Here is a 6,000-nt window from a genome sequence, read left to right on the forward strand (position 1 = left end):
AAAAAATCATTATTGTTATGATATAATACAACTATATAGTAAAAATATAATTTAATTTATAGATTTTTAACTTAATAACACAAATTTATAGAGTTTATCAGTAATTGAATATATATAAACTGCAAAGAGAGCAAGTGGGAGATGAATTAATAAGAATATGGAAGTATTATTGAATTGATAGTCATAGAATGGATTATGTATTGAATTAAGATAGAAGTAATAAGCCTTGGTGTTTTATAGTTTGATAATTGATTTCAAATAGCTAGAGTACAGTCAATTGTGATACTAATAGATCCAATTCATGTAACCAGTCTTTCTCCGTATTCGAACTCATCTCTATTAGTTCAATTACTTTGGTATATTGAAGCTTAAACACAACGAGAACAATATTTTGGCACTGCTGCTAGGAAAATGATAACAATATGAAATGTTAGAAATTGATTGTATGGAAGATGGAATTATATGTTGAATGAGAACACAAAAAGAATTAGTTTCAGGATTACAAATATGTGAGTTATAATTCAAGATAATATTGATTCTATAAAGAAGAATAAAAGATTATGAATAATAATCATAAAGGAGATGATTATCAAAGAATTAATCGACAAGCAAAAGAAAGACAAGAGCAATTACGCATAAGAAATCTCCTACGGAAACGACAAAAAGGAATTATAGGTCCAAGTAAAACCAAAGGAAGAAAAATTCAAATTCAAATAGCAAGGAGACCAGTGATAACACCAATGGCCGCGGAAGTGTCAGAAGTACCAATTGCGATACGAATGGGAGCAGTAGGAGACTGTACTACAAGTGTAGCACCATTACCTAATTTTAGTGGTTGGCCAGGCTCTGATCTCGATTACCATATATCTCAATTCTTTATAGCATGTATGGCTAATAATGGTAGAATTGAAGACATTTGGTTGAGATGGTTGCTAATAACTTTAAAAGATACGGCTTTTGAATAGTATAATCAGCAACCAGTGGATAGATTTTTCAATTAGAAGGCCTTGAAGAATGCCTTCCTAACCCATTTTAGACCAATTTGATTTGAAGATCGGCTTAGAGTAAGTTTTATGAATAGCAGGATGTTTACGGGGGAATCAATAGAGTCCTATTATGGCCGGGTCATGGATATACTTCATAAATGGCCAAATAATCAAATACCAAATGTATTTATATTGTCAATATTAATCAATGGTTTGTATCCACCAGAATTAAAAATGTTTGTAAAAGAGGCTCGACCAACTACGATAGAGGCATGGTTGGCACGAGCAAAGGTATAGGAAGAATGTCATTATGATCAATTGTTAATAGTAGGGGCAACAATGATTCCAAGTTCAAGAAGCCAAGAAATATAATCGGAAAATGTGTCGATGGGTAATTATCGACAAATGGCTGATTCCAACATGAAGAATGTTATATTACAAAAATCAATTAATGTTATCCCACTTCAAGTAATAGCGTTAATAATAATAATACCTTATTTTATATTACCAACCTATCAACAACTAGAATTGTTCACAAATGTGACTGTTAAAGATCCAAATGAAGCCTTGTTATTAAATCTAACAAAGAAGATGGAAGAATTGGCCGTGAATTTGGCTAAAGATAAGGAGAAAAAGCCTTAAGCCTTCTAATGTGAGACCTAATTTATGGTGTAATAATTGTAAGAAATAAGGTTATTTTGATACGGAATGTCCATCATCCAGACAAACGAATGTTCAATGTATATTTTATAGAGGAAAGCACCCTATCCAAAATTATTGGCATTTACAAAGGCAATAAGAGTTCAATAACCAGACGTTAATATGGCCAACTATTGAGATGTTAATCAAGTACAAACTGGAAATATGGGTGGTTGGAATAGTAATCGCCTAAATTGACCTAATCGTGGCTTTGGAAATTTTTAAAATACTAATTATAATCCAGTTTATGGAATAAATATGCAAAATGGTGGAAATAATCAAGGGAGTAATCTCCAAACTATATCAATTTAATAGTCTAATTCTCGACCAGTAGCAACTGATCAACCAAGACCATTTACTATGTCTACTTAGAATCGGCCTAGTAGATATATTTTAGTAGAGACTCCAAGTGTACTTGATGGTATGGGCAAAAAACCACTACATTGCTATCAATGTCGATAAATTGGTCATTATGTCAGTGAATGCCGTAATCCAAGGTTTATAGACAAATATGCTCTAATATGTGGAAATTACAATCAATCGGGTCATTTTCATTATCAATACAATATTCTATTTAATCCTAATAATCATGATCAAAAGATACAATCAATTGTACAAATTATAGAGGAAAAAAATAACAAGATACAAGAATCACCAGTTCATCGGATAGAAGTAGTCCAAGCTGTCCTTACAAGAAGTCAGCAAAAGGAGAAAGGACCAATTCAACATTTAAGTGATCTTGAAGCGAAGGGCCAATTGGACCCAATTAGGGGGCTATCCAATCCAAGTCCTAAGATGGGCCCCTTACTTAATATAAGCCCTCAATCGGTTGTGCATCCTAATGAGGTACCAATTACGGAGGCTTCGGTTCTATTTCAAGTTGTTTTGTTCTCTACACAATTTTGAGAAACGTCCTTTCCATTGAAAGATCCTCTCAAAGGCGTGAATTCCAAGGAACCAATATCAGCCCAATTGGGAGAATAATCTTATTCATTGAAAGAACCAATTTTATAGGCTCCGTCAAATTTAGTTCTAGTAGCTTTACCAATTTCTAATATAGAAAAAACTAATTTACATGCGTCAGTGTCTAGGACTGGGAAGAAGAAACGGACTTTGTGAATTACCACTAATACAGAACTATATGATATTCTAAAAGATTTGGGTACCATACAGCCCACAATCTCTATGAAGCAACTATTGGTGGTAGCACCTGAGTGCCGAACTATCTTCAATTCTTCATTAATTCGTCGCAAATCTTGAAATAAAGAAATCTGAGAAGTAAGTTTGAATCCCAATCTGGGTGCACCAACGATTGATATTTCAATTGATGGAGTATTAATATTAGGAGTGCAAGTAGTCAAAGGATCTAGTGTAAATCTTATGAATGCCACTACAATAGAGGAGTTGGATTTGGATCACTTATTGCCTACTACAGTAGTTGTGAGAATGGTTGATTTCAGTCGAGTTAAATCTATGGATATTTTATGAAGTATTGATACAATAATTGTAGAAATTACCTACAAAATTGATTATATTGTTTTTCAATTGCGAAGCTCTATATTGTCATATCTAATTTTATTGGGAGAACCGTGGTTGTTTCAAGCTAAAGCTCAAAATGACTGGAGCCATGGTACATTGACAATTGAAAAAGGTAATGATAAAATTGTGCTTCAAATATACCCTGTCCAAAATTATGGAGAAACTCAATTTGTCAATTCAGAATTCACATCGGATTATGAAGATGAGTCTACAGATGAAGAAATTGGTACACCTGACCCAATTTATGCTGATACACGGCAAGTTATCGAGCACACTAGAATGAACTACTAGTGTAGGGGACTAGAAGAGTACTTAGTTCCTCCAGATGTTATTGACAATTTTGATCATATGATTGCATATTGGATGAATAGACAGGATGTTAATCACGTTAGTACTATGGAACTAAAGTTAGAAAGTTTTAATTTGTCAGATTTTATGAAAGATTCTAAAATTGAGCAGAGTATTATTCCAAAGACTCTTGAAATTCTATGATGTCAATCAATTAATTTAGGTACAGAAGAGGCTTCCTAAATCATTCAAATTTATGATGGTATAAAAGGCAAAGAGAAAGAAATTTAGGTGGATTACTTCTTAATGCATAAAACTACTTTTGCATAGTCGTATGCGGATTTGAAAGGAATTTTAGCTTAAATTTGTGAACATTGAATTATATTGGAGGAAAACGCTACACTAGTATGCCAAAGACAACATCGACTTAATCCAAAATACTTACTTATGGTAAAAGAAAGACTAGATAAACTCTTGGAGGTTGGATTTATCTATCGAGTTCCTTTCAGCAAATGGATTTCACGAATTGTTATCATATCAAAAAAGAATGGAAAACTTTGCATCTGTCAAGATTTTTGCAAATTAAATGCGGCTACCAAGAAGGATTATTTTCCTTTACCATTTACAGATAGTATATTGGATGCTGTCGCTTGACATGAATATTATTCATTTCTTGATGGATTCTCCAGTTATAATTAAGTTAAAATTACAAAAGAAGACTAGTTAAAAACTACTTTTATTATGGATTAGGGGACCTTTGCCTATAAGGTTATGCCATTTGGGCTTTGTAATGCACCAGCTACATTTCAAAGGGTAATGATGCAAGCGTTCTAAGATTATCTATAAATTTCAATGGAAATATTTCTAGATGATTTCTATACATTTCGTATGAGAGTCAGGTATTTTGAATGTCTAGGTCAATGTTTGAATCAATGTGCCAAATATAGAATTTCTTTAAATTTAAAAAAGTACCAATTTGATGTGCCTTCTAGTAAATTATTGCATCATATAGTTTTGATGGCAAGCATTGCTACAAATTTGGATAAAATAAAGATTATAGTGTCACGGCCATAATCATGTAAGCTAATAATTACATATAGAAATAGGTAGAAGTAAATAAAAGTAGATAAAAGTAAGTTAATTCTATAATATTTAATATAGAAGCTTCCTAGAAACTTCCTAGACACTGCTTTGACTTCATAGGTGTCTTTAATTGACTTTTTGGATTAGAAACGTGGTCAACAAGTTGGCCATGTGCCACACATGTTGTTAGCTTGAAGATCAAGCTAACTATGTGGCCCTTACGTAGAAAAACTTGCCTTGTAAGTCAAGGCATGTGTCCTACAAAGTCAACACATATTGGAGGTCCTATAGAATGTTGCCACGTAGCCCCTAGTTAGATAGTATATATAGAGACAAGAGTGAAGGCTTCTTCACTCTTGTCAACTCCTTTCTTACTTCTAGTCTAGTTTCAAGGGTCTCTAGTTTTCTTGTCTTTTGGCAATAGCCATTCTAGTTTCTCTTTTCAATATGCATACTTATTATTCATATTTTGTTACTTTTCTTTCAGTGAAGGCTTACTTGTCTGAACTATTTTTTCATCGAGTTCTTGTCCTTGACAGATTGACAAGAGTACATTTACAATATCAGAGCTTTGTTTTTTCTTGAGTAAGAGTGGATTACCCCTTTCTCTTGACAAAGCATAAGCGTATTAGAAGTTTGCGGATTACCCACTTCTAAACTGATATTGTTCTTAGTATCTTCTTTGTTATCAAGTCTTTCTTTTCTTTTGTCTTGAGCAGTATCAAACAAATTTTTCTTTTTAGTGTCATTATGACAGAGCTTATTGAAATGAAGAGTGCAATGGCACAAATGCAAGAGTAAATGAGGGAGTTAATGCTTGCGATGCATCAACTCAATTCACCAACTCAGGAAAGAACAAGAATAGCAGAAAGTGGGGATATAGAGATGATCGGAGCTGCTTCAACATCTACAACAAATTACATTCCTTCTCCAATTGTACATCACCCTATAAGCACTAGAGAACCAAGAATTGCCTTACCCGAGAAATTTGATGGTACGAGATCAAAGTTTCGAGGGTTCATCAATCAAGTACAATTGGCAATTGAACTTCAACCGCAAAGCTATCCAACTCCAGGATCACAAGTCAGGTTTATTGGCACTCTACTTTTTGGTTCTGCATTATCGTGGTTTTCGTCTTTTCTTGAACAACGAAATCCAATATTGGACAATTTGGAAGCTTTTTTGGTGGAGTTTCGATCTATGTATGGTGAACACAATGTAACTCGTGTTGCAACAAATAAGATCTGAATTCTGCGACAAGAAAATCGCTCAGTAACAGTGTATGCTTCACAATTTCGACAACTTGCAATTGACATCAAGTGGGATGATGCTGCACTCATTAGTCAATTTCTTTATGGATTGCAATATGAAGTAAAGAAATTGATGCTCAACTTACCTGATCCTC

This window comes from Physcomitrium patens, chromosome 24, assembly GCF_059467195.1.
Source record: "Physcomitrium patens ecotype Gransden chromosome 24, ASM5946719v1, whole genome shotgun sequence".
NCBI classification, from domain to species: Eukaryota; Viridiplantae; Streptophyta; class Bryopsida; order Funariales; family Funariaceae; genus Physcomitrium; species Physcomitrium patens.